Source organism: Talpa occidentalis, unplaced genomic scaffold, assembly GCF_014898055.3.
Source record: "Talpa occidentalis isolate TD23 unplaced genomic scaffold, MPIMG_talOcc4v2.1 talOcc4.9, whole genome shotgun sequence".
NCBI classification, from domain to species: Eukaryota; Metazoa; Chordata; class Mammalia; order Eulipotyphla; family Talpidae; genus Talpa; species Talpa occidentalis.
Window position 1 is genome coordinate 24,808,072 of NW_023605305.1, and position 27,999 is coordinate 24,836,070.

The 27,999-nt window shown below is 40.2% G+C and overlaps 1 protein-coding gene across 9 annotated transcripts in view; it reads left to right on the plus strand.

The window, feature by feature from the left end:
- The first annotated feature begins 2,867 nt into the window (after positions 1 to 2,867).
- The window catches only part of NFYC (nuclear transcription factor Y subunit gamma), a 61,572-nt gene continuing 36,440 nt past the window's right edge, over positions 2,868 to 27,999 (plus strand). For 2 of the 9 annotated variants that reach the window (XM_037500626.2, XM_037500634.2), the window contains exons 1-2: positions 14,975 to 15,516; positions 27,167 to 27,918. The gene's annotated coding sequence lies outside the window, so the exon portion shown is untranslated. Of the gene's footprint in view, positions 3,050 to 14,974; positions 15,517 to 27,166; positions 27,919 to 27,999 lie in introns of those variants that run through there. The other 7 variants (XM_037500629.2, XM_037500633.2, XM_037500630.2 and 4 more) reach the window with 5 other exon arrangements.

Sequence of the window (27,999 nt, forward strand, 5' to 3'; positions counted from 1 at the left end):
TGCAGGAGAGGTCTGCCCGCCATGTGGGATCCTCGCCTGTAGCCAGGGATTTAACCGGCGCTGCAGAGGCTGCGGACAGCTTCGCAGCCCAGCGCTCAACCGCTGCGCCACCAGGGAGGCCCTAGACAAGCTCTTGGCCTACCCAAAGAAAGTTAATTTTAAGGCTGGATAGGTTACGCTGTAGTAATAAACAACTAAAGCCATCTCAGTGGCTTACAGAAAAAGTTTATAGGTTTCCAACCTTTCAAAAGTAGAATGTTCCTATTTGCTATGATTTGGTAGGTGATTTTTGGGGTCTGGGAATGCTCAATTTTTCATATAATGTTAATAGTATTCCCAGATCCCTGAAATAACCACCAAATCTTTTTTTTTATTAATTAATTTATTTATACAAGCACTTGGTACAGTCAGAAGCACGGGAGGGTGGGAGAATTCACCAGAGCCAGAGCGGTGAGCAGAACAGGCAGAAGGACTGAAGTACACTGCCGAGGGGAGCAGCGGGCACAGCAGTAGAGGTTTGCGCGCCATGTGGGACCCTCGCTGGCAGCCAGGGATCTAACTGAAGTTGCAGAGGCTGCGAACAGTTTCGCAGCCCAGCGCTCAACTGCTGTGCCACCGGGGAGGCCCAACTCACCAAATCTCAACAATTAGAAACACCAGCTTTTGGACTGTGGGGAAAACTTGCATTTCTTACTCACTTATATTACATGCACTGTGCATCAGTTGTGGCTCTTTACATCTTCATTCTGACACTAAAACAGGAAGCAGCTCAACTTGAGACATGCTGTTCTCACAGCAGAAGAAAAATAAAATGGCAGACTCATGAAATGGCCCACATATTTCTGCTCAAAAGTGGCTCATGCCATTTCCACTTACATTTCACTGATCAAAGCAAGGTCAGGCTTGATGACATTAAGGTGAGACATATAATAATCTCCTAGGAACAGGCCAACTAGGGAAGGCTTCAAAAAGGGAGGGGCAGAGAATATTGATAATGGTTTTTAGTAAGGACTACTACTATCAGCCTCTATGCACCAGTATGACTGTTATCGGTTATAATACAATCTATTAAAATACTGAAATATTTTTATACTGGCTGGTAAATAGCTTCTGTCCCATCTCCTAACAACTCCCCTCCCCTGGGAGTTTCTGGGGCTTACTATTTACACAATGATTTCCTCTACTTGAATTGTATTCATTTTTGGAAATGAACCTAGTGTGGCACCTATGGGCTGACAAGAATTATAGTAACTAGTAATATTAATTTGTGCTGCTTCCTACACATCTTTACATCTCTATTGCAAACACAGTATTCACAATTATTGTTCAATAAATATTTGTAGACTTATGTAGCTTTTCCCCACTAGTTAAGTTTATCTCTTTACTATCTCAACATTCTATTCTTATTTCGGCTTTGCTATTTAAAATTTTTTTTGCCATTTCTCATGTCTGAAAATGTCATCATTATTACTTCATTTAAAAAGAGTTATTTATTTATGCATACAGGAACTGGGGTGTAGGTCAGAGGTGTGAGGGGTGAGAGGATTCACCAGAGACAGAGTGGGGAACAGAACAGGAGGATCTACTGAAATACCCTGCTGAGGGGAGCAGCAGGTGAGACAGGGGAGGTCTGTTGTGCCATGTGGGTTATCTCCCTGGCCTGGGGTGGAACTCCTGTTGCAGTGGCTGGCAATTGCTTGATAGGACTGTGTCTTTAACCCCTGTGCCACCAGGGAGGCCCATCATTATTACTTTCTTAACACTTTTTCAATTTACAAAGCACTCTCTCTTACACCATTTCACTCAATCTCCCCAAATGTCCCAGGAGGTAGGAATAGATCATTTGACAGATGAAGAAATTGAGACTCAATGAAGTCAGTTGTCTTATAGCTAGTTAGAGTTCATTTATCAAATATTTATTGGATGTCTGAAATGAGATTTATTAAGGTTGGATTTGAAAACAGTTTTCCAGAATTGTAAATAAAAGTTTACTTTGCTATTCTCAACTACCTTATTACCAAGGTCATGAGTTCAAAGGGAGGGGAAATAATAGTATGCTGATTTTATTGTTGAGGACCCCTGAAACAAGTCTCAGAAAGGCTCCAAGGTTACTTCTAACAATTCAAGGTAACCACCAGCAGCAGTCTCATTTCTGTTTGCTGCTTAATGCACTATCTCATTAGAATTACATTCACTACATACTTGATGAATTTATCTAGAAGTTTTGAAGTTACTAAAATTGAGTTTGGGCACGAACAGTAGAGCCCTGATCAAGTTACTTTCTTTTGAGCTCCACTTTTAACACCTGTAAAACAGAAACAACAGTTGTGGAGATTAAAGTATGTACAAGCCATAAAGCTAAATTGCTGTGGTTTGTAATTGTCTTTGATAAAGTCTTAAACTCGCATTCAAATGAGAACTGTCCCAGTCGACCTAAGATTTCAAGCTGATCATCTTGGGACGTGATGATCTTTATTATGGCACATATCACTGTAGTTTTGGTGTTAAATCCCCCTTCACTGCACTGGTAGCTATCCTCTTTAACGACGCATTTACTCTGACATTCCCATGTTAACCTTTATTCCCCAGCTCTCTCTCCTCCCGCCCCAAATAAAAAACCCGAAACTACTTATTCCTTAAAAGTCAAGTGTGCGGACCACAACACAGAACCACAAGGACAGAACGCCCTACGGAGGTCACCAGGCAACGCCTCGGGATCCCCCCCGCCAAAAGGGGGCGGGGCCAAAAGGCGCTCGGATCTTATTCCGCTTCAGCCTCTCGGCGCCTTCCCAATTCTCGCGAGACTTGAAACAACTCAGCTTCTGCGCATTACAAGACACTAGAAGTCAAGGCGCCAAGGGAGGGGGAGGGGAAGGGGGGGAGACGGTGCAAACGGCGTGGCCGCCATCTTGTTTGTACCCCCGCTTCGCGCGCGCTCCGTTCTCCGTGACGCACACTTCCCCCTCCCCTTCGCCGTGCCCAGGGCCCTGCATTGCTCGACTTAGCAGGAGCGACTCCAGCTCTTCCCTGGACTCCAGAGCAGAGGCGGGTGAGTACGGGAGCGTCTGTGGGAGGGAGGGCGAGCGGCGGGCGGCGGCGGCAGCGGGGGAGGGGCAGCACTTCCCGCCTTCGGCGGGGACCTCACTTCCCTCGCGCGGCCGCTGCTGTAGTTCGGTCTGCCCGCCGCCATGTTGTGTTCTCGCCGGGCCCGCCGTGTCGTCGCCGCCGCGCTCGTGGGGTCCGTGCGCCTTGTCGGGCCGGCCTGCGGGCTTTCTCCCATTGGCGGAAGGCGACGGCGGGGGGGCTCGCTCGTGATTGGTCGGTGGCGGGGAGGCCGCGGACCTGGCACCTTATTGGTCGCGCTGGCTCCGGCCTGGGGGGTGATGAAGGAATCCGAGGCTGCGGGGATGCGCGCGTTTGGGCTGGGGCTGCTGGGTGATGACCCCTTACGGCGCAGGCGTGGGGTGCAGGTGGGGGGGCGAGCGTGGAGGCCTTAGTGAGGGGGCGAGCGTGGCTTGGCAGTTCCTTTTGGGGTATCCCATGCATGGCTCGGAGTGGGAGCACTCCTAATTCCAGGGATGCTCTTCTTGGAACTTGCGTGGCTCAGGGTAGGGGGCGTGCAAGCCCCAGGGGCTATAGGCAGAGAGGATCTGCGAGATCAGGGGTGCTAGGCTTGGAGGTGACACAGTTTGGGAGTGACGGTGAAATCCTTGGATTCCAGGTCTGAGGGCGTGGGGTAGGAAGAAAGGGCATTAGGGCCCTGGCATGTGATGTGAGGAGGAGGTACACAGACTCAGGCCAAGAGAGGAATCTCACTGGATGTGTATGTCCAGTTTAAGTAACTGAATGCCAGTCCTAGAAGGTACAGCATTACGTAGCGAGACATGTGTAGGAGTGAGAAAATGCAGAGCATTTGGGGGAACATTTTCACACGGAAAATATGTAAAACAACTATAACTTATTGGGCCATGCAGCTAATTTTGAGATGTTCTATATGAAAATTTCCTGCTTCATATCAGGGCTGAGTTTTCAAAGTTACACTTCCTACAAATATTAGATACTTGACAATTATTTGTTAAATGGATATTGTTATGTTCCACTTAGTGGAAGAAAGCTTGACAGACACCCTTAATCTTGTCTCATTTGTTTCCTTTTATATGTGCCCAGAAAATACATTCACCCTCCTATGCACTTAATTGTTAGTTTTTCAGATAAGCATCCAGGAATGAAAGTAAATGCATAGCTTCTTGCGTTTTCTCTTAGGTATTAACCTGTCAGCACTTTGTGGTTCATATATTTCAAAAGCTTTTGTTCTACTAGAGAATTGTTAAGAGTCAGCTTGTTGGGGGTACTTTCCTTTTTCATTGACTCAAATGACTTGGATTGTGTTTTGCATTTGCTTCCTCAAGGTTTGGGGATTATGGAAACACATTCATGTTAAACTCGGTTTCCCTTGTCTATATTAGGTGCTCCTTTCTCCTTGGGGATGTTACACTTTAATTTCAAGAAACTCCTTTGATTTCAAACTTGGTCATTTTATGTGAAAGTAACTAAATTGTCTAGAGATAAGAAGAAAGGAGTTGACATTTGGGGGCACATATAACACCACATTCCTGTTAGGTAGACATTTTCATCTCTCTGTTGCACATGAGAAAATTGAGGCGAGATTAAGTAGCTTGTTCAGCATCATTCAAACCTATTGCCTGATACCAGAGCCTGTAGTTTTGTATGTTGTGTCATGCTATTAACATGAACTTGACTAGTCAAAATCCCCACTTCTGTATATATTTGGAAGTAGATCACGTCTTCGATACCTGGGTGCTAAAAGTATGAGTGAGAGAATATAATGAATAAGAATTTGTTCTGTTTCAAAGATTCAGAACACAGAATGATAACCATATAGAATATGAGTTCTTCAATTAGGCATTTAAGCCATGTCGCTTGGTTTTCTATTATGTAGGGAAAGATTTATTCTGCAGTTTTTCTGAACCCAGATAGATAAATGGGGGAAAATATGTACGGAAAGCTTATTAATCTGAAAAATAATAATAACAGTACAAAACACAACAAAGCAAAACCAGACAATTATAAACCAGAGACATCCTGCAGGGGAGGAGGAGGGAGAGGGGTGAGAGGGATGGAGGGAGGAGCACAGGGGACTGTGGTGATGGTGCACGGGTGCCTGGGGGAAGGAGATTCTATGGGCACTCAATCTGAGGGGGTGGGGGAAGAAAATATGGTCTAAAAAAATCTAACAAATGATAAATGTTAAAAAAAATGAGAAGAAAAAAAGAAAGTTTATTAATCTGCATTCTTTAAAACCTAGCTTCAGGATATTGCTGACAACGGTCTTTCTCTATATAGAAGTGATTAATGCCAAGCAGGGAGGAACTACCAAGTACATAGTGTAAAGAGCTTGCTAAGGGAACTTTTCAAACATCACTAAACAATAGGACCTTTCCAAAGGAATAATGATTCTAAGGTATGCTTATTCTGAATATGTAAAATTAAAACTGGATGTGACAAAAAATTTCACATGACAAAGTACTTGCAATAACCAATGTAACATGGAAACCTTAAAATAATTGAGATTTTAAGGGGAGACCAGTGAATTGGAATTCTTAATTGCTCTAGGGAAATATGAGTTAAGTTTTACAAGGTCAGTAAATGGCAAAGCCCAGATTCAAACATAGATCTCTAATTTTTAATTCTTACATAATTTTGTGGAACTCTTAACACTGTGTTTTCTTGACATAGAATATTAGGAGAATGGAAAAATCCTAGCATTTTGCTCAGGAAGTGACCTTCCATTCTGCCAGACTTGTCCTTTGTAAAGATGGCCTAAAGAGTATGATGACCTTGAAAAGGTCACTTAGCTGTACAAAGGCATAGCCAAGTCTAGCCCAGATCACTGGATTCGCAGACCAGTGCTCATTCTGCTGGGTAGTGTTGTCTTTCCTGTGGAAGCATTGGCTTGTGGCAGAGATGACTCTAAGGCACCTTCTGTGTTTTGACAAGTTTGCCTCATGCATAAGAGCAAGAATGGCAAAGGACATTATTGGGGTCACAGATGACTTTCTTGGTGTTCATTCCAGCCTGGGGCATACAACCTAGGAAGAACATTCCTTAGCCAGCAAGTTGTTCTTTTCCATTCTATTTCTTGTGCTGAAAGTGAACTGGTTGTGAGTTATCTGATGTCTTACAGTCTCTTTTTTTATTTTGTTTATTCAGTTTCTCACGCATGCACTGTGACTAGTTAGGAAGGCTACAAGGTCATTTCAGTATTTTCCCACAGAGACTCACAGCAACTAACCTAATTTAAGTAGATTAATTGTAGGAGGAAATGGATTTAAAATACTTAAAAGTGCCTTTGGCAAGGGGCAGTGTAACTGCTGACTTTGGAATCAGACCTGGGAAAGAATTCTTTCTTTGCAGCATTTACCCTCTCTGTGAGCTGGGGTCAGATTCTTAACCACTCTGAGCCTTACTTTCTTCCTATGTAAAGTAGTGGTTATAATAACCAATCTCATAGAGTGATTATGAAAAATGAACACAAAAGCATATGATAGGTACCTGTCACTTAGAGGACCTTAATAGATGAGAGGATATCTTTCTTTTTAGAATAGCTTAAAATCTATCCCAAGAGCCAGCTAGAGCTTCCCAAATGAGGAGGTCTTTTGTGATTATTGATACATACAATATGATTTCTCCAGAGGAGCAACCACTTGAGTTGAAGGAACCTAGCTTAATTGTGCTTTTGTGGGTTAGGAGCTGATTTACAGAGGACCAGTGTGAAGTCGGTATTACATATGAATGACCAGCCTTTTTGTTTGAGTTAGTTTTGTCTCCTGTTTACCTGTGTTAATCCCCAAGGTGCCCAGTGGCAATGATTCTGATGAGATGAAACTTTTCATATTTGACAAATTGCAATGATTATTGAAGTCAGAAAACTAGATTTTTCCTTCTATGTAGAAAGAGATTTGCAGTATAGCAATTAAATTTTTTTTCTAATTGTAGAAATTGTCAGTTGAAGTAGAGCTATCAGTTTAGTTTGTAGTTATATGGACAACATTTTGTTTGAAGTAAGCAAGAAGACAGTATTGTCTCTGCCTGCAGAGATTTTTGGCGAGTTGCAAAATTTGCTCACCCTTCCCATACTTTTCCATAGTTCAGCAGTGATGTTCCTGATAGCTGTAAGGCAGCACCTGTAGTCATTTTCCGCATAGGAATTGTATTTTTCATTTTGGATTAAGTTCTTGTCTGTAGACTACATCCAATTCCATTGTTTGTTCTTTTATACAGTGAGACTTTTCTAATGGATAAAGTTTAGCTGCAGTTTAGAGAGAATCTAAGAGTTTAGTGACTAGTCCAATCTTTGGATTTGAATATTTTTAGTAGAATAGGTTTAAATTAAACATTCAGATCTCCATGTCCAAGGTATATAAGGTGGCCTATTTAGATAAATACTCTCCATTTAAAACCAACAGCGTATTATTATGAATCAGATTTAAGAATTATTCTTCAATACATTCATAGATATGAGCAATAAATAGTGTTTTGAGCAGTGCTTTAATAAATGCTCCAGTGACTCTTAGGAAATGGTACTGGAGTATAGACTATTTTATATCCTGTCACTAGTGTAATTCTATTTTTAATATTAGAGTTACTGGAGGTTTTCACAGTCCCTAGTTACTGTTAACCCAGTCCTTGGGAGCTGCAAATTGTTTAGTCATCTATATGAAGAGAGATTTTTGGTCCAGTGTTGCGAAAACATGTCCATCCTCTCATCAGTGGCATGGTCTGTCCATTGTGAAAGAGAGAAGAAACACATACTATCTGCACAGTTCAGCATCATTAACTGTTGAACATTTTTAACTGTCTTAAAAATTATTACTGTACTGGCTCATTATCAGATGATAAATTTGGGAACCCAGAAATAAATTAATACTTGTATGAACAGTTAATTTATGACAAAGGAGCCAAGAGTATAAAATGGAGAAAGTGTCTAACATGACAAAGTTGGGGCCTTTTTAAGACACAAAGCATCCATGGTTGCCAGTAATATGGGAGGCCAGGGTTTCCCTCTGTTATAATGTATTTAATGTCATTTTCTCTAGATCTAAATTTAAAAAGAAAATGCCATAATATGTGTAAAATTAACCATTTTGGAAAGTCATCAGAACAGAGTTGCCTACAGTCTTTTCGTTAAAATTTGTAATTTGTCGTAGAGCAGCATTTCCCAAGCTTTTTCATTGAAAATTAGTTCTTTTATTTTTTTAAAAGATTTATTTATGCATACAAGAACTGAGGTGCAGGCCAGAGGTGGGGTGGGGGGAGGGAGAGGATTCACCAGAGACAGAATGGGGAGCAGAACAGGTGGATCTACTGAAATACCCTGCTGAGGGGAGCAGCAGGTGAGACATGAGAGGACTGCTGCATCATGTGGGTTAGCTCCCTGACCTGGAATTGAACTCTGCTGCCCTGCTGATAGCTTGATAGCACTCTGTCTTTAACCCCTGCACCAACAGGGAGTCCCTGAAAGTTAGTTCTTATAAAATGCTAATAAATATCCTCTGTGTGAAAAAATAATCCTTAACAAAAGCAAAATGCATTTCTTTACTGTAGAATCAGTATACAGAGCCTTTGTGCTCATGTGTTTATGATCCTTAAAGAGAAATGATACATTATCCATGTTTCTTGAATGTATTTGGTCTTGGAACCCCATTTGTGAGAACATTAATAAATATTCCTTGTTATGGCCAGTGTGTAGTGGAGCCCGGTTGAGCAGTGTAGGGTTTATGAATTAAAAAACTGAATAATTTTGTATAGTATTGCTTGGCCCATCGTGAGAAAGAACTTTCCTGGGCATATACATGTGTCCAGAGTAACATAGACTCTTGGGAATGAATGTGATTTCCAATTGCCAATATCAATAATAATGGTAGCAGCTACTATTTTTGGAGCACCAGCTGTTTATCAGGCACAGTGTTGTTATTCCACATGCATTATTAATCACTGGTTTTAATGATTTTTTATGTTCTTAATATTTCCCACTTTGTCTACTTTTCAGCACCTCCACTATTACATTTTCCGATAACTAGATCTCTACAGTGCCCTATTTTCCCTGTTATCTGCCTAAAGTGCAGCCAGCCTCCTACACTCTCCTCTTCTTTAGTTTATTCACCATACCGAACCAAAAATGATCTTTTAAATAGGAAATTCTTAGGTGCCAACCCCATGCTTAAAACTCTTTGGTGACTCACTGTTGTCCTCAGAATAAAGTTCCAGTGCATAAACATTGTCCAGCTCTGTTTACTTTTCTAACTTACAGCCTCTTGCCTCTGAGCACTGGCATACCAAACTATAACTCTCTCAGGAATGTAATATTCCTGTCAGCTTGAGACCTTTGTACATGCAGTTTACTTTATCTTAGTAGGTTCCTGTTTTCCTTAGTATTTTAAATCTCCCAAGAAACCTCTGTGCATTTGGTGCCCTGGTCCTGTAATATTCTAATGCTTAACATACACCACTGTATTGCCTATCAGTTTTCCTCTTTGTTGTAATAGACTTTAATCTCCCTGAGGACAGGGACTGTGTTTTGCTTAGGATTCTCCAGATCTTAGCGTGGTGCCTACACATATTAAGTATTTATTTGAATGAATGACATCCTTAATCCTTACAACCTTGCAAGGTGTTTTACAGTTTAAGAAATTGACCTCAGTGTACTTAACTAGACTGAGGTCATTCAACTAAAAAGAAGTAGCTAGGGATTAGAATCTAAATCTTTCTAGTTGGAAAGATTTGGCTTTGTTCTCCTCGCTTCTCCACACGGCTGCTCTTTTTCATCTTATCTTTGCATATTCCTGTCAAGTGTTCAAACAGCCTGTGCTAACAACCCCATCCATAGCTTCTGAAGCAGTTTGTGCCATCTTTAGATAGCTGAGAGCTGAAATAGTTCCCTCCAGAATAGATTTCCATCCACTGGTCTTAATTTATGCTTTGGAGGATCTAACTTATTTTTAAAAAATGAGTTTATGATCCACTTATGATTTCATTTATTCGTTTATTTTATCCATTAATTTTATTGAGTATCCATTTACTAAACACCAGCATAGTGTTCTTTATGCTAATAAATTTATTGCTCAAAATGTTTCTGGGACCTCTTTGGGGATTTTCTTCAGAAGTGTCCGATTCTTTCGAAATATGTTGTTGACAACTTTTTTTTTTAACCTTGACAGTGGATTTGATTTGGGAAATAGCTAGCTAATAGTTTAGAGCCAAGTCAGGTGAAAGAGATGAGTAAGAATTATAATTTGGCAGTTTTCTTTGATCTGCCGATCATTTTAAAAAAATGAACCAAAATTGAAATGAAAAGATTTAACATTGAAACACTTCAGCTTCCAGCTGTTTTTTTTTTTTTTTTAATTTTCTAGAGGCATGTCTTATTTATTATTTGTTTGTTTGTTTGGTTTATACATGCACTGGGTACAGTCAGAAGCGCAGGAGGGTGAGAGAATTCACCAGAGCCAGAGCAGGGAGCAGAGCAGGCAGAAGGACCGAAGTACACTGCTGAGGGGAGCAGCGGGCGGCAGGAGAGGTCTACACACCATGTGGGACCCTCCTCCCGTGGCCGGGGAGCAGCCGGGGATCGAACCTGCGCTGCAGAGGCCGCGGGTAGCTTCGCAACCCAGCGCTCAACCGCTGCGCCACCGGGGAGGCCCCAGCTGTTGTTGTTTTTTAAAGAACCAGACAAAATAATATTTTTGAAGTCACTACAATTGTTTTGGAAGAGATCATGAGGTTAGTAGTATAAGAAATGGGCATATTGGATGTTCTCTGCTATGCTATTTACACTATTTTAAAATTGAAAACATTGAAATGAATCTTTGGTATGAAACTGGTTAAAAGTTATGGTACATCCATTCAATAGAATATAATTGTTATTATAAATGATTATTTGATACAGAAAATTATTCACAGTATTTAAGTGAAAAGGATTACAAAACAGTTTGTATAGTATTTAATATCACAGGGACTAACTCAGCCTTGTATTTCTTTATATAGGAAAATGTTTTAAAATATATAATGCAAAATACAAATAGTATTTGAGTCTGAGTGGTTAAAGATGTTCTATAAAAATAAACAAAAACCCCACCCTCCCCACTTAGAGCAACATCAGTACAAGACTGCTGTATACATCCATCTCAGCTTATTTCCTGGGACACTTTCCCCACACCCCCCAGATTTAATAAGTCTAAAGGGGTCAGTTAAGGACACCATCAATAAGATGTTCAGTTCTAAGTGTCCGCTTGTGTTTTGTTTTGTTTTCTTTTAACTGCTCTTTCTGCTTTGCGGGGTACAGTGTAACCTCTAAAATCAGGTAATACAGGGTACTGAGCAAGACCCTGTCCTTGGCAGGGATTATGGAGGTTGAGGCCAACTTCTAACAGAACTGTGGTCCTTTAGATATTCCTTAGGATGCCAGATCAAAAGCTGTTTCAGCATCATCTTTTTGTGTCCAGGATCTGGTATTTGCTGCTTTTATTGATCTGCAACTCTTAACTGCATGGACCAGCATTTCTGCATGGCCCTGGCAGTTGGAACTGAGTGGTAATTGCCCCAGTAGATGGAACATGTTTTGTTCAACCCCTGCTTCTTCTTGTTATTTCATTGACACTATGACTAAGTTTGGATTTGATTTCTATCTCTGTATTGAGCACTGGGATGGTATGTGGAAATAAGACATAGTTCCTGCCTTCAAGAAGCCCTTCCTTGGTAATAGCTGCCGTAAAAAGTATAATATGCAATAAAAGGTGTAATATGCAGTAAGTGCTGTAGTCAAGTGTATATTTAGATATTCATTGAGCACCTGCCACATGTCAGGTATTACTTCTGAGTGATTTCACTTATCTCATTTAAGCCTCAACACTGCTGTTAGTTATTTTTTTTCCCGCTTTACATATGAAGAAGTGAGCTCAGAGATAGTTAAATAACAGAGCGAAGGCCTTACAGCTAGACAGTAGCTTTGATTCGAAATCAGTGTTCTATTTAAGAGCATCAGTTCCCAGCATTCCTTCTTGAGAGCATTAATGCTTGAGTCATGTAACCAGAAGCTCTGGTTTTGTCTTGTAGTGATCTGGGTGTTTCTTAGTACAAGAGGATGCAATTGACTGGTGTAAAGGGCTTCTGAGACCTAGGACCAGGGAAGAATGTGAGTTGGAATCCTAGAGATCTCATGAGACTCTTAGTCCACAGTGATGACAGACTAGAGGAGGGAAAGCTATAGGAAGTGAATAGGTTAAGCTACCAAGTGGAAATAGTTCTCTTCCCACTAGTCGCTTGAGTTCTACTAAGGTGAAATAAGGGTTGAAGTGTTTTTCTTGCATCCTGCCAAGAACTAACAAAAATTATGTCAAAGACCATAGAGTATCAAAGGGACATGACTGGTTTAAGTTGGTACATCAAAAGCTAAGTCAAATGGTAGGCTTTTGGAATAATAACCAGATCTTGGCCAGGACTGGTGGTAAAATGCATACATTTTCATCATTGAAACAGGAAGACTTTTAGTAGGAGCTGGTAGTCCTCCCACTGGAGTGGTATGGCTCAGGAATTGCTCTCCGCTGGGTAGCAGGGTCAGGGTATAATGGAGATAGAAGAGAGACGTTAGCTCAGAGTAGCTTTAGTGCCTTAAGGAGTAGGCCTCTCTGAACCTTAGCCCCTACATAAAACAAAGCATTTGAATTGGATGACTTCTAGCACTTTTCATGGTTTCATTGCTCCTTTCAGACACAATTCAATATATTTTACATATGTCAGTTCACTTATTCCTTACAGTGGCTCTGTGATACACTGATAGATGGTGATATCTATTGCAAGTGAAGAAGCTGAAGCTCAGGGTTAGTCCAGTGTCATAACATTAGTAAGTAGATGAGTCAGAATTTGAAATTAGCTCTGCCCACCTCCCAAGTGTTTAGTTGTTTTGCCATGGTGACACTAATAGTTGTAATGTGAATATGTTCTCCCTGTTCCTTTGCTTTCATCCCTCAAATTATCAATAGCTTCTTTGCTTCCTTGCAGCTGACTTGACACCCAGCATTGTGGGGCTTAAAGCCCCACAAGTCTTAAGAGAGCCATATGTGGATAAGGCATAGAACTGACCTTCTGCCTCTCTTCTACTTTCTAGGCTGGTAGTGATTTAGAATTTGTGATCATAAGTTTTTGAGAAAATAACTATAATACCTGCAAGTCTGTGTAGCTTCAGAAGGTGCCTCATAATGATGAATCCTGTTAGCATTAAATAAACTCTTACTTAGATGTCATTATGAACTTTCTGTACCACCCCTGTCTTAACGTATATGGTTTTTAATTATTTAATTGCTAGTTATTTCAAGTCCTTAGAAATTAAATGTGATTTGCTACTGGTTAAATGTTCCTAATAATAGAATTTGTATCAACTTATAGGGTGCTCTTTTGTAACATACTTAGCTGGCTCTCTAACAGTACAAGTTCAGCAGTCAGAATTTCAATTTTAAATTAATGAAGTTTCGTTAATGATATATGCTATGTGTAAATATATGTTACATCTAAGAATTTCCTTGCATGTGCCCTGAGGTGCTTCATGTCTTGGTAAGCTGTGTGATGCAGTGGAAAAAATACCCTCCTAGGGAGGACCTGAGTTTGCATTCTAAATGTATTGCTAGGGCTGGTGGTTTAATTTCTCTGAACCTCATTCTTTCTCACATGCAAAAAGGGAAAGTGAGGATTAGAGGGATAAAATCTGTAATATACCCTGCTCAGAACATAATACTAATTGTTGATCAGAAATTACTCTATTTCAGTATGGGAACTGTTCGGAATAACATGTAGAGAAGTTAGAATGACAAAATGATTGGACAGTTTGCCTTGCTTCAAGGACTCTACCAGACATTTGAATGTGAGATCATGTAAGATCAACCCAAGTATTTCTAGAAAGGATCTCATCTACCTCGCATATCAGTGTTAGTCCTAGAGTACTTAGCTTGGATGGGAGGAAGCAGATCTAAGGAGATTGTTAAAGGCTCAGGTAATAGATGTTTTTATGTCAGCATTTTGTAAGAAAAGAAAGAAGACGTGTTAACTGACTGCCACCATTTCCCTTTTTCAAACCTAAACAGTTGGGTCCCAAATCCATAAGCCGATCTTTGATCATCAAGGTTAACTTCACTACTCTGGAATTTCATCGATAACTATACTACTCAAAATATTCCTCCAGTGATCAGCCCTACGCTTGACCTTGAAAATGTGACAGAAAAGTTAGCCTCTATGTCAAAACTCTGTAATATTAAAAGCTAGTCAGCAACTAAATAAATTAGTTATCAGACTATAATGTGCTTTTAAACAGTAACAGACACTGATTTTATCATCTTTGCAAAGTTTTCACATATTTGTCATATTTCCCTCTTGGGCTTCCTGGGTTGATTTTTTGGAAATAATGCTGTCCCTGTCTATAACTTCATACATTATCCCAGAATTTCCTGTTTAGATTGTGTTTCAAAATAAAATGATTTGGCTTAGTATACTGTGCTTTTGAAATTACCCGTGTGTAATGACAGATGCTTTTATAGGTATCCTGCAAACTATTTCATGGCCGTTGGTATCATACGATGAAAGAAACTGCATTTTCATTGGCACCATTTAGGTTAGCCCACCCAGTTTTCATTTGCTTCTGTTAATGCGCAGCAGAAAACTGAAGATAGTTAAGTCACAACTTTCCGACCTTGTCATGATACTTCTCTGGTTTACTGCCATAGGATACTGTAGCAATATCTTACAGACATCTTTGATGGCCAATCAGAAGCAGTTAAATTACCTTAAATTTTTTAAATGGTTCTCTGACAGCCAATAAGAAATGCTTTGGGTGGGAACTGTAACAACCCTTTCTAGTGATTTTAAGACCAGTTCTAAATTTGTAGTACCCTCTGTTTTAAAAGTGCACAAGGCTCTAGTGTATCTGCTGTGTGCATTTGCCAAGCATTTCCAAACCTAAGTTCCCCATAGTTTGAAGTCGATCTGACCCCTGTTCTGCTTCTCAAGGTAACTTTAAAACAGGAAGTGTACAAAGGAGGTGTAACTGATGATGTGAAGAGCCAATCATGGCTTTGTGTTCTTAGCCAATAAAGCAGCTTAGCCAATGGGACCACTCTGGAGGCAAGGTTTGGTGTCAAATAGCATGCTAGATTGAATGCCTTTGACTGTTAAAGTGGAAGGAGGCTGCAGGGCTTCACTGGAGCTTCGGAGTTTTTCACTGAGGCAGGGGTCAGCTGAAAGACAAAGAAAAATGGCGAATAGTTTGCTGGGGGGTGGGGGGAACAGCTGTTCGGGTTTTCACTGGAGTGGACATTCCAGACTCAGGTTTCTGCATCTCCTGCTGCCTTTTGTTTCCTCCGTCCTTTTTTGGGGGGGAGGGATAGGAGTGACTTAAATTCTCCCTGTCCGAGGAGATATAAATAACTACATGTAAAATTAATGCAGTTCCCGGTAAGTTTAATTCTTTGTTTTGTGTTAAACTAGTAGAAACTGTTTAGCTTCAGAGTGTAGGCAAGTTGCACTGTTTCAGAAAATGGCCACTTTACATTCCATGCATACCTTTTGGTGCACCTAGAATACCTTGCTCTGTTTAGATTTTGCATGCCCTTCAACTAGGGTATCTTTTCCTGGTTGAATATGGACAAGATCAGGTACATGAAGAAAAGACTGATCGTTTTTCAGGGGCACACAGAAGCAAAGCACTTTCTCTTTGCATTGGGTAAACTTAACTGTTTTCCAAATAATTTTCCTTTGTTCAAGTGCACTGAAGCTTTCCTACAGAATAAGCTGAGTTGTTGTAAGACTTTTTCTATTTTCATGCACTTTGTTGACATCTGTGTTTTCAGTGATAGAAGCAACACTATTGCTGTTGAATTTGTGTGAAATACGATTTGCAGGTTCTAATGGTGAAGGCCCACTTACCAATGTGAAATTCTCCCGTAACTTTCTTGATTTGCCTGTCTGCATCTAGATTCAAATAAGTAGCAGTTATTAATGATCTTCGTTTTGAAATGCACATTTTAGGTTAGGATGCTGGTTAGAAACATTCTTCTCTGCTGTATTGGCAGTGACAAGCATATCTTTTCCACCGATTTCACACATTTTGTCAGATTTGATTTGGTTCTTTATAATGATGTGAGCAAAATGTTTTTCATTATCTGTATGAAATATTTGAAATCCTAATGTACCTGCAGTTTGTGAGTAGAAAAGTTAAGAGTCAGACACCCTGTCTTTTGCCCTTGATATATTTTTTCCTCTTTAGTGGTAAGAAGCTAACGTAGGTTGTTGCTAATCAGTAACCGGCCACTTCTTGTGAATAGTGAAATCTTCTTTCCTATGTACTAAGATCTATAATACACCTGATTTTAAAAATCAATTCTTTGTTTTCTTTTTATTTGCAATATGGAATGAAGGTCATTGGAACATTTCTGCAGCCGACTCAGTGTGGAGCAGTGAGCCAGCAGCACTCAGTCTCTGGGTAGGGAAAAGGAGCAGGCCCTATCAGAGGAGAAGTTTGGAGGGTGTTGGTTTTCCTTCCCCTTGCTTCCCCTCCGGAAAAGGATTTACCTGAGAGTATCCATAGGGCTTTGCTTTTGGACTCTTTGAATTGGAGTGGTGTAGTAGTCAAAGTTGCTAGATGTAGGCCTCTGTCGTTGCTTGCAAAAGTGACCTTGAAAAACTGCCGAGGAGTTGAAAGATTAAAGGACAAAGTTTGTTTATACAAATTTGGATTGAAAAGCTCTATTTAAGATGAAAAGAGACGGTACTTCTGCTGTTCAAGTGGAGTGGTTAGTAGGAATATGTTGTGATTCAAATTCGTAGTTTTCAAGCAATAAGACAATAGGGCTGCATTCATTCTCTCTCCCACTCTTCTCCATTCCCTCCCCCCAGTAAAAATTTTCTGAATCCTTTTGGTATAATAGTTGAGTGAACTGCCTGACAGATTGGGAATTCCTTGCATGCTACCTTGTCTTCTGTGTAATGTAGAGGGTTCTTAGTGAAGAATGGCATTTAAGGAGTTCAAAGTAGTTAGGTTTATGAAACTTCGTTTGGGGAATTGGAATACTTATGGTAAAAAGAAACAGTCGTTCTGGGATGTTAAGTCAAGAGAAATGAGTGTGTGTTAAGGATTACATTTTAACAGATAATTAATTGAAATTTGCTTTTTATAAGTCACTGATATTCATCAGTTGCTCCAGGTTTATAGATGATTTCAAAAACAGTTGTAGATGATGAGTGACCATGTTGGCCCTGGGAGAAGGTCTGGAGCAGGGGAGGCAGAAGGTAAGTGGGACACAGTATGAAGCATAGATGAAAGTCTTTGTATTCAGAACTTTGTGGACTTAGCTTGTTGCAAAGGTATCTAACCATTCACTGCCTCTCTTGGGTTCTTAACCTCTTTAGGGTCATGTGCTCTGAGAATCTGACCCACTACCTGGAAAAATGCACATAGGCATGCCTATGCAAAACCCCTGGTGACTAAGATATTTTCCAGTATATGTCAAATGGTGTTTGTATGATCTCCTTATTTAACATTTTGGCCAGATAAATGTTTCCCAGAGAAATGAAGAAAAGTTTACTTTCTTAAGGAGCAAAGATCTTTTGGAGCTAACTGTAACAGATTGAGGATGGGTGGGGATAGGCGGGGGTGGGTGGGGGAGACTTAGATAGGGTCTAAGATTTGGGCTTCTATTTAGTCTGTATTTGAGGCAACATGGTGCAGTAGCAAAAACAGATCATTTAAAGTCAGGAGACCTATGATCATACCTCACTCAACTATCACCACGTTTGTGAGCTTGGGCAAGTCAGCCATTTAGTGTCAGCTTCCTTGCATGTAAAAATGGGACCTAAAAATAGCACCTTCCTATTTAGCGGTGAGTCTCAAATGAGACCATGTATGCCACAGTGCTTTGAAAATTGTGAAGTGCCCCATAAATATTAGTTGTTCCTAATCCTAATTATTGGGGTGGAGGGTTTAAAATGTTATGAAGCTAGGTGTATATTAAAGAATAAAAAAGCCATTATTTTAATATGTTTACAAAGGAGTTTGTTTCAATCTAGCACATCTTTTTAAAATGGTTCCACATGCCTTCACCTGCATATTTCCTTTTTATGCTGACATGACCCTATGTAATACGTACATTGAGACCATCAAACCTTCCTTTGCCAGGACTCCTAGTAAAGAATTTTAACCCCTTTGTCAAAAATTAAGGACTTCCTAGAATACGTGAAATAGAAACGGTGATTTTAAAAAACAGAAACAAAAACCACTCTTACTGAATTTAGAAACATGTATAAAAACTGGGAATCTATTCTGATTGGATACTGAGATTTGCATTATACTGCAGGTAAGTTGTAAACGTTGTTGGTGTTTATCAAGCAGAAGTTACACTTTTAGTTTGTATACCAAATATTTAGAAAGTAAACTAGAGCCATTTTTTGGTTTCCCTTGTGGTCATATGATCTCTTTTCTGTCAGTTTTCAAGCTAGGGGGTACTTATAGCTTGCAAAGTAGTATCAAACAAGTAAATATTGGGAGGAAGTGTTAAAAAAAAATTGGTCTCATCAAAATATAAACACTAGCATAAATTTCACACAGTTGATAATGTGTGAGATACAGTTCCAAGATAAAAAGTAGAAACCCACGAGCTTTCTCTCACCCATTTTATGTTCTTGGTGTCATCTATTTTTAGGACTCTTTTTTCCCCTCCCTGGGGTGGGGTAGATATTTTGTGATCTATTTGATTTCCTAGTGTATTAAGTCACTTCCTCTAGGTCATGGTTAGTCAGCTTTGATGCCTGCCTCCTTTCTGTGCGTTGAAGGAATCATATTCAGACAGAACAAGGTTTGGCAATATTGGCACTAGCATCTCCAAATAAAGTTCCTGTTCGGGGGGGTGTATGTTTGAAAATAGCAATCAAAGTTACTGTGTACTTTTTGTTCCTAAAACAAGATGAGGTCTCCTTTTTTTTTTTTTATTTTTTTTTTTAATTTTTTTTTTAAAGAGGCATGTATTTTTATTTATGATTTATTTATTTGTTTGTTTGTTTTGTTTATACATGCACTGGGTACAGTCAGAAGCGCGGGAGGGTGAGAGAATTCACCAGAGCCAGAGCAGGGAGCAGAGCAGGCAGAAGGACCGAAGTACACTGCTGAGGGGAGCAGCGGGCGGCAGGAGAGGTCTGCGCGCCATGTGGGACCCTCCTCCGGTGGCCGGGGAGCAGCCGGGGATCGAACCGGCGCCGCAGAGGCCGCGGGCAGCTTCGCAACCCAGCGCACAACCGCTGCGCCACCGGGGAGGCCCGAGGTCTCCTTTTAAAGAAGCTATATACTTAGTGGTGACTGCAGTAATTCCAAAAAATATTCTTAGAGCTAATCATTGATACATTGTCTTCTTCGTGAATCAAGTTATTTTTGCCTGTCTCCATCCCTAATAATTTACCCCTACAGAATTTGAATACCCCTAAATTAAGCTCATGGAAATCATTTTGGGATTAAATCTAATTCCCTTTTTGTAAAGTAGGTAAGTTGAGGTCCCAGGAGGTTCGGTACCCCAGTCTTTAAGCCTTTTAATGAATGGCCTGTGCACCTTCAGAGATTCAGCTGCCATGTAGTTCCTTGCATATTTCTTATGTTCCTCTAGGTTTTTATTTTTCTTATTTCTCTTCCTTTTGTTACATCTGTACAGGTTTGCTATTTGAACACAGAAGGAACAGAGAAAATTGGTCATGAATGAAAGAGGTTTGGAAGTCTCCATGTGGAGTCTCTTAGAAAGTCTGCTGTGGCAGCAGACTTGCAGTCCTTTTTGGGAGCTGAAGCTCTCTTGCCTCAGACAGTTGCTTTTTCACGAAACTGAGAATCAGCTAGAAAGTTAATGGTGCCCACCTGGCTGAGGTATCCCAGAGAGCTGGGTTACTTTTATGAGTTACAAGGAAGTAAACTAAGGTATGCAAACAGCTGCGTGCCAATATTTTGTTGTTGTTATTTTTGTTAACACACCTCAAGAACAAGCTAATTCCTGAACAAGTTTGGACTTGGTTCTTCAAGTGAGTCCAACTTGTATTTAATAAAGATCCCAGGCTCATTTTAAGCATTTGAGAAGGCTGAAATGAAAATCATTGTCTTTATGCTCCCAAAGTGGTATTTTAATCATGCTGATTTTATGTATTCTTTCCACCAGCACAGAGGTATTGTATATCTGCATGTGTGTGGTAGTTGTGGATTTGGTTTTTGCTCTTAATTTTGTATATTCTCTGATAGACCATAATCTACTTTAAATTGTTAATTTTTTTCTTCTGTAGTTAAATTTCTTTTCATCACCTTCATATATTTGAACAAAAGTTTCAGATTATTGAAAGAGTAAGAGCTTGAATTATGCAATTTATGTAACATTTAAATCTTGAGGTATGCTCTGACTGAAAATTATAATAGATATGGTTGGTATTCACCTCATGTCTGCATTTCACAGTCTGGTTTTCTTATCAGTCTATTCTTTCTGCTGCTTCTTTGGGTCCAACTCTTCAGAACTTGATCAGATTCTTTTTTTTTTTAAATAGAGGCATGTTTATTTATTTATTTGTTTGTTTATACATGCACTGGGTACAGTCAGAAGCGCAGGAGGGTGAGAGAATTCACCAGAGCCAGAGCGGGGAGCAGAGCAGGCAGAAGGACCGAAGTACACTGCTGAGGGGAGCAGCGGGCGGCAGGAGAGGTCTGCGCGCCATGTGGGACCCTTCTCCGGTGGCCGGGGAGCAGCCGGGGATCGAACCGACGCCGCAGAGGCTGCGGGCAGGTTCTCAACCCAGCGCTCAACCGCTGCGCCACCGGGGAGGCCCGATCAAATTCTTTTTGTATTACCTTCCTGTCTCTCATGTTGCATCCCAAAGCCAGACCCCACTGTTTTCTCTATTTAGAGTATTTACTACAAATTAAATTACAGTTCTGCATCTTGCAGTGAAAAAGGGCAGTTGAAGGGTAAGAGTGAAGATATATTCCAGTATAAAGAAAGAACTAAAGGGGGAAAAAAAGCACCTAGTAAATATTTAACTTTAAAGTGGCACAACATAACTTGTGACCTTGTGTTCCTTAGTTCAAAGGAAATAAAGAGACTAAAATAGCCACAGCAAACAGTGCTGATTCACTTGGTTATCCTTTTTTCTTGGAAGTACTACCATTTTGGTCTGTCTCCATACTTTCAGTTACATTAAAAAAACAAAACAAAACAACAACAAACAAAACCCAAAGGGAAAAGACCTGATTGACTGAAAATACTTAGATAAAATGAATTTTTCCTTTATCTACTTAAACTATATAGTTCTTATAGAAAGTAGATATTTTCTTATAGCTGTATTTCTTACAGCTTGTAGTTCTTTCACAAAATACTAAAGTTGAATGCTTTACATTTGCTTTCATCAATTCACCATACATGCATGTCTAATATGGAGATTAACAAAATATATACAAATAAAATCTTATTCCAGGATCTAACAATCTAGTAGGGAAAACCATTGTTTTTCAAGTGTATGAAATTGACGTGGAAAGAACAGAATTCAGAGGAGGAGACCTTTGCTTCTGGCTTTCGAATTAAGGAAAGCAGTTTAACTGGGCATTAGACTCAGGGAAGTGAGGACAAGGGCATTCCAGGCATAGAGAACAGGAGGAGCAAGGTCATGATTTCAAAAAGTACACTGTGGCTTGAAAAGAGCAGTGAAGTTAAGCTCTGCTTAGAGCTCAAGGGGAGATGTGTTAGGGACACGAGGGAATGGTAAAGGAAAGATGCCTGGAGAAGTAAGTTGGGGTCAGATGTTAGAGAACCTGGACTACAGGCTAGGAAATTTGAACTCTGCTTGACTTTGGTGAGTCATTGAAGACTTTTTGAATAGGTTGATGTGGCATTATCAGAGCTGTGCTTTTATAAGATTTATTAGGTATCACTATTTAGAAATGAGTAGAAGACACTAGAAACTGTGAACAATGAGTGAGTTGATGTACAGGTTCACAACCTTTAAAGGATTTTTTTTAATTAATTAATTTATTTATACAAGCACTGGGTACGGTCAGAAGCGCGGGAAGGTGAGAGAATTCACCAGAGCCAGAGCGGGGCACAGAACAGGTAGACTGATGAAGTATACTGCTGAGGGGAGCAGTGGGCGGGGCAGGAGAGGTCTGCGCGCCATGTGGGACCCTTGCTGGCGGCCGGGGATTGAACTGGCACTGCAGAGGCTGTGGACAGCTTCGCAGCCCAGCGCTCAACTGCTGCGCCACCAGGGGAGGCCCCCTTTAAAGGATTGTTAATGATAAAAGAGAGAGCAATCTAAAAGACTTAGAAATATACCTGGCACACAGTGCTAAATGAGTATTAATTATTATTTTTACTATTACATGGAGGTAACATGGAGGTGAAATAGTTATAGTATGAAGGAAGGTGAGAGGATGAACACCATTGTTCACTGTTAACAGAATTTAACATGTAATTGGAATAGAATTGAAGGGTCCAGGATGCCGAGATTTTAAGCTTGAGTGACTGGAGGGTAGAAAGAGAGAAGTTAGAAGCAGCAATTTTGGGGAAGGAAGAAGATAGATGTAATTTTTACACGTGGAATTTGGGTTCTAGGTAACTTTTCAATGGAGATTCCAGGAGGCAGCTGTATATGCAGAACTGGAACTCCGGAGAAATAATATATTTGGAATTTAAGCTCATAGAGATTATAGCTGAATTTGGGGGGTGGGATGGGAGAGAATGGGCAGAAGAATAAAGCTTTGTGCTAAAGATGGAAACCCAAAAAAAGTCAGACCCTGAAGTTGAATCATCTTGAAGGGAGCATGGTCGAGTCAACTCTTATCTGAACATGCAGCTTCTACATATGAATTAGTTTCGATATTCTAAAAAGCCACTTGTTTATTTACGAATAAATGAAGCCACTTGTTTATAAATATTAGTTTAATTAAAATTGGAGATTATGTATAACTTCTTTTATCCAGGCACACATGCAAAGTAAAGCTTTTAGTCTACAGAGTACTTAAAGCATCATGAATAAAACGTGACCTGTGACAAGTGAGTGAGGGCATCAATATTAGCCCATATGTACGCTAAAAATTCAAAAAGCTAATATTAACTTTTTGTGTGTGTGCCTTCATATGTAATATTAGAAATACTGCCCTAGAATCTGGTGGCCTTCACTTGTTCTGAAAATGTACACATATTTCCTGGAAATGTTACCCAGTAGTTCCTGGATGGACGGACGGGGGGTGGGGGGGGGTGGGGTGTGTGTGTGTGACCTTAAGCTTTCTTGCTTAAGCTTTAATTACAGTCACATCTCCGTCCAGTAGCAGACTAGAGTTTTTCTGAGTTGTGTTGAGCTTGACTTTACTGGTGTTAGCTTTGTAAAGCCTCAAATGGTACCATTCTACTTTAAGCCAACTGTAAATACACGTATAGGAATCTGGCAGTATTTGTTTAGTAAGTAATTTATAACCATGTGATCATGATCACACTAATGAGCACCACATACAATAAATTACCAGGAATAGGACAGGATTTAGCAGAATTCTTAAAATATAAGGCACTTACATTAGTTTCTAGGCTAGTTATATTGCAGTTATCTTCAATCTAAAATAAAAGCAATAGGGCCTCCCTGGTGGCGCAAGGGATTAAAGACACAGCACTATCAAGCTTTTACCAGCCACTGTAGCATGAGTTCGATCCCTGGCCAGCCAGGGACCAACCTACATGGCGCAGCAGCCCTCTCCTGTCTTGCCCGCTGCTCCCCTCTGCGTGTATTTCTAGATCCACCTGTTCTGCTCCCCACTCTGTCTCTGGTGAATCCTCTCACCCCTTGCACCTCTGGCCTACATCCCAGCACTTGTATGCATAAATAAACAAATCTTAAAAATAAAGGCAATAGCAATTTTTTCGCTAAAGTAGTGATAAATTTCCAACCATTCATTCTTACTTGGTTATTATATCCTGAACTCCATGATTATTGTCTCCTGTTTATGAATTGGCCAGATGCCCATGAAGCTACTCTTGACAGTAGTTAAGAATGCAATTATTATGTAATGTTTATGTGAAACTGAGTACTTTACAGTTATTGGAGTCGTTTTATATTCACACTTGGTATTTACCTAAGGTTGGTAGAGGATTATTATCCTTATTTTTTGGATTAGGAAACAAGAGACAGTCTAGTGATACAAACATTTGCACTGCTCTTTGTTACTTTGTGTCCATTTTATGGGATTAATTCCTCCTCCCATTTCCCCTTTTCCTGTGTTTACTCTTTCCCCCAAAAGACACACATTAAAAAAGGGGGTGGTGATTACCCCAGGCTTCTTACATAATCTTAGATGATGTGACTGTTTAATAAGTTGATCATAAAGGGAGCGAATATACAGTCAAACTGAATTATTTTTAAGTTTTTAATCAAACTACATATGGGAACACAAATGCCTTTTTTTCCCCCAGAACAAAGCATAGTGCACATAGATCCTACATGAGTGCTTCCAGTGTATTGAGAAATTGTCTTTCATAAATTTTGATTAGGTCAGTAAGTAGTTGAAGGACTTTTTCCAAATAGATGTGTGGTTACAGTTGTGTCTATGGTATTCCTTAGCTGTGCTAATGCACACTTTGTGGTATGTACTGAACACCTTCTAGATTGGGGTTTTTGTCTTGGACCAGAGAGACTGATGTTTTTATTTTCATTTATTTATTTTTTGAGACTGATATTTTTAGATGAGTCATGGTGTTCTTAAATAATCAGTTGCTCTAGATTTCCTACCTGTGATTTATAATCTTTGCTTTACCCCTAGTGAGGTAATTAGAACAAAAGAACCCTGATTTCTTAGAGGATTGTGCAAATGGATGTCACCATTTCCACAGTGTAGCAGCTATAGTTTCAAAACACTCTTAGAATTTAGCCAGAGCATTCCTTCTGTAAGTGTGCAGCTGTGGAAACATTTCCAACAAGGGGGCTAGGCTAAGGCGATTTCTTTGAACTAAAGAGAAAAAATTAGTGTCTTTCTGGAAAGCAATATTGATCTACCAGACTGTTTCATCTCCACTCTTGGTTGGTGACCAGATAGCCCCAAGTCCCAGTCCTTGTGGATAGTTGCAGCTTTAACAAGCTTGAAAACCCTTAAGTTTTCCTGTTTAAACTTTGAAATGTATGAGAATCTGACATCTTGCATTTTGGAGTACTTTTCTCAGGAGAATGATGGGGAAAATTAAAGATAAAGCTTGATGGATTTATGTTCCAGGCTGAGAAGACCCACAGGTTCTTATGGTTTTGGTTCTCCATTGAATTATGAATTCCAAAAGGGGAAGAGAACTTGTAACAGAGCACAGAACTGAGAATCTGAGCATATGGGTTTCAGTTCCAGCTCTAGCTTACACTTGCCCTGTGACTTATGAACAAGTCCCTCAGTCTGTTAGGATAAAGTATTGTTATCTGTCAGATGGGATTATTAGTACCTGTGCTGTGTTTGTACAAAAACAAAAACAAAAACAAAACAAGTGAAATATGTAGAGAAACTTTTCAAAGTGAAAATGTGCACAAATGCAAGGGATCAGCGTGACTATCTCCTTTGCTTTGCACTCTTTGAACTAGTCTTTACAGTCTTAGTTCCTGACAGCTTGTGTACTTAGAGGTGGGAGGTTTAGGGTTTGGTTGGCTTGGAGGATTTGTTCTTCTCATTCTTACTTTCTTTCTCCCCCCCCCCCCAGTACCAGGAGTAGGGCAGCTTCATTTATAGGACTTTTTGATTAAAGACTCTAAGCAGAGGGCAGAATTCATTGTGTCTGTGAATCAACAGAATCCATACTGCCAAGTCAATACAGCCAAACTCATTGACATTCTTACCACACCCTGTAGGTTTTAGTTGAGAATTCTCTGTTGTTACCCTCTCCCACTTTTTCTAAGTGGATTAAATCACCAGTGCAATTTTCTATTTTCCAGCGGAGTCTTATGATTTCTCTCCATCCCCAATCTTTTTTGATTCTTCCATTGATTTAATGCACAGAGGTTTTTGTTTTTTTTTTAAAGATTTTTATTTATTTATACAAGAACTGGAGTACAGGTCAGAGGCGCAGGAGGGTGAGAGAATTCACCAGAGACAGAGCAGGGAACAGAACAGGCAGACAGACCAAAGATACTACTGAGGGGAGCAGTGGGCGAGGCAGGAGAGGTCTGCCATGCCATGTGGGAAATCTCCCTGGCCGGCTGGGAATCGAACCCGCGCTGCAGAGGCTGTGGACAGCTTCATAGTGCTGCTTTCAACCCGCTGCGCCACCTGGGAGGACCCTGCACAAAGGTTATTGATAACTAAGCACATGTACTTAAGGGATTTCCCCATCCACACATTTCAAAGACAACTCAAAAGGAGACTAAGATACTTAGGGTCTTAAAAGTAATTCTTGAGAATGTTCTGTTCATTCAGTTCATGTGTATTAAATACTCGCTTGAGAATATGCCAGAAACAAAGACAGTTGCATAAGAAGTAGGGGTAAATAATGAGCATGAAAATTTTAGGCTTAAGAAATAATGTGCTGGGGACTCCCTGGTGGTGCCGGCAGTTGAACACAGTGTTGTGAAGCTGTTCACAGCCTCTGCAGCGCAGGTCTGATCCCTGCCAGCTGGTGAGATACCCACATGGAGCGGCAGACCTCTCCTGTCTTGCCTGCTGCTCCCCTCAGCAGTGTATTTCGTTCGTCTGACTGTTCTGCTCCCCACTCTGTCTCTGGTGAATCCCCTCACCCTCCCGCATATCTGGCATGTACCCCAGTTCTTGTATGCATGAATAAATAAATCTTTAAAAAAAAGAAAAGAAATAATGTGCCGGGTAATACGTCACATAAACACGTCTGAAGAAAGTGTTTGTGCTACAGTGTGCTAATTGTAGAAATAGATTTTAATGAGTGCCAGAAATGACTTCTTGGGGAGAGAGAAATTTAGTGGTCACTGACTAGTGAATGTGTCTATTTAGTTTAATTTCTTATAACAATTATTTCTGACAGTACAGTTGTACTGTAAAAGTAAACTTCTTAAAGTGCTATTTAAAAAAAATATTAAAATAGTTTTAAAAATTCCTTTTACTTTACTCCAGGGTCTTGAATGGACATGGAAGCAGCCAGAGGTCTTTTCAGAACAGAATCTCTTTACTTGGTTGGTGGGGCCCGGTGGGGTGGAATGTAGCCTAGACTCCTGGTCTCCTCTGCCACAGCAAACAAGATTCCTTCTGCAAGACAACATCCACACACACCTAACCTACAGAAGAGTCTGAGGTATTCAAGGAGGCATGTTTTAAGAATTGAAATGTTTTTGGATTATTCTGAAGGGGAAAATGTGTAGCTACAGATCATTGATGTTCTGAGATTTAAATTTGGAGCATTCCTAATCACTTCCATCTTGAGTTCTTTGCTTATTTGGAATTAGTACATTCATTCTAAATTTAATAGTTTAAAGAACTCTAAAACTTACTTCAGTTTTAGATGGGAGATTTTAAATGGGAGATTTCCACACATTTGTTTCTGTGCTTCTGAAACTGGGCTTTTAGGAAACTTGGTGAAAATTAAGTACTCTAGAAGAGAAGAGGAAACAGGTTCGGTCAGCCTTGCTACTGTGTCTGGTGCTCTTCAGGCCAGTCGATGTTACTTCGTTAATGAGCAGCAATGATGATAATGCCATCTGGCATTTGTGTGATGCTTGACATCTTTCAGTCTTCTAACTGTATTGTGGTTTCATTTATAACTGTATTTTCCCATTTCTGTGCTACAACTGCCTGCCTGTGAGGTGCTGTCGGTGAACTGAGGTCTGAAGAAGTTAAGTGATTTGCCCAAGATCATAAACATACAGCAGGTTAGTAGAGCCAGAGAGCCTCCACGTCCAATACATTTTCTTTTTGTATTTTACCCTGTACTTTACTGCCCCCAGCTGTTC